This window comes from Zeus faber, assembly GCF_960531495.2.
Source record: "Zeus faber genome assembly, chromosome: 16".
NCBI classification, from domain to species: Eukaryota; Metazoa; Chordata; class Actinopteri; order Zeiformes; family Zeidae; genus Zeus; species Zeus faber.
The window spans coordinates 19263618-19264602 of NC_137202.1; the positions used below are offsets into that span (position 1 = coordinate 19263618).

At 34.4% G+C, this 985-nt stretch overlaps 1 long non-coding RNA gene across 1 annotated transcript in view; it reads left to right on the top strand.

Annotated features, from left to right (window-relative positions):
• LOC307242449 overlaps positions 1–776 on the top strand; it is a 2361-nt gene extending 1585 nt beyond the window's left edge. The window contains exons 2-3 of the long non-coding RNA XR_013844591.1: positions 1–56; positions 610–776. The exon at positions 1–56 is cut by the window's left edge and continues 1 nt beyond it. This is a non-coding gene — a long non-coding RNA (uncharacterized lncRNA). The remainder of the gene's footprint in view (positions 57–609) is intronic.
• The last annotated feature ends 209 nt before the right edge of the window (positions 777–985 follow it).

Genomic DNA, 985 nt, shown 5'->3' on the forward strand with positions numbered 1-985 from the left:
TGTATTGAAGGATCCAGCAGTTGGGGAACATGTATAACTTCGGAACAACGACAAAGGTAAGACTGTATAAGTGTGTGTGTTTTAGTGTGTACTCATAGGTGCGAAATGCCTGTTTATATCTTCAGAATTTGTGTGTGTTTGTGTGTGTGAAATGTATGTTTACACCCTCTAAATTTTGGTTAGTATGAGTGACATTTGGTCGGTTTTGGTAAATATCTTTTCCATATGTGGATTGATTTGGTTTAAACTTCAACCTCAAGGTCTTTGTGACAAACAAACAAAGTGCCGACCGTGCTTGTGTGTTATGCCGAGGTTGCTGTTCCAGATAGTTTTCGGCTTCTGCGGGCAGGACCCATAATAATAATAACAGTAATAATAATTTTAATAATAATATAGATAGTTATTGTTTATGCCCTTGTAGCATTAATAATAATGTAATAATAACAGCCTAAGCAGTAGAATGGATTGTGTAAATACATATGCAACGTCTTTGGAGGAAATAAATCACACACCAAAACTAACAAATCTTTTTGCATTCTGAAATTGCATGAAATTGTCCATTAGTAACAATGGAGCCCTATTTAATTTTCTGCTTGTCTTTCTCCACAGTCTTTTGAGTCATGGCTAACAACTTGAATTTGATCTTCTTAAGCCAACACAGATGTAAAATGATTCTTCTGAGTCTGTGTCATCTATTTATCATCTATAGCTTCCTCTTCATCGTCATTGATTTCCTATATATTGTGAATTAAAAAAAATGAGAAAAACTATTTAATAAAGCAGCTTAAATCATCCTTCGTGTCTGGCATCATCTTTCAATGTCAGGGATATTAATCCAATCCTGGATCTTGGCCATAAAACCTGGGCTGAAACTGAATACTGACAGTGTTTCCCATAAATATTTGTGTTCAAAAAGTACAACCCTTTCAGTGCCTAAGGTTGGAGCATAAACATTTATAAAAATATTGAAAACTTTCAAACTAAG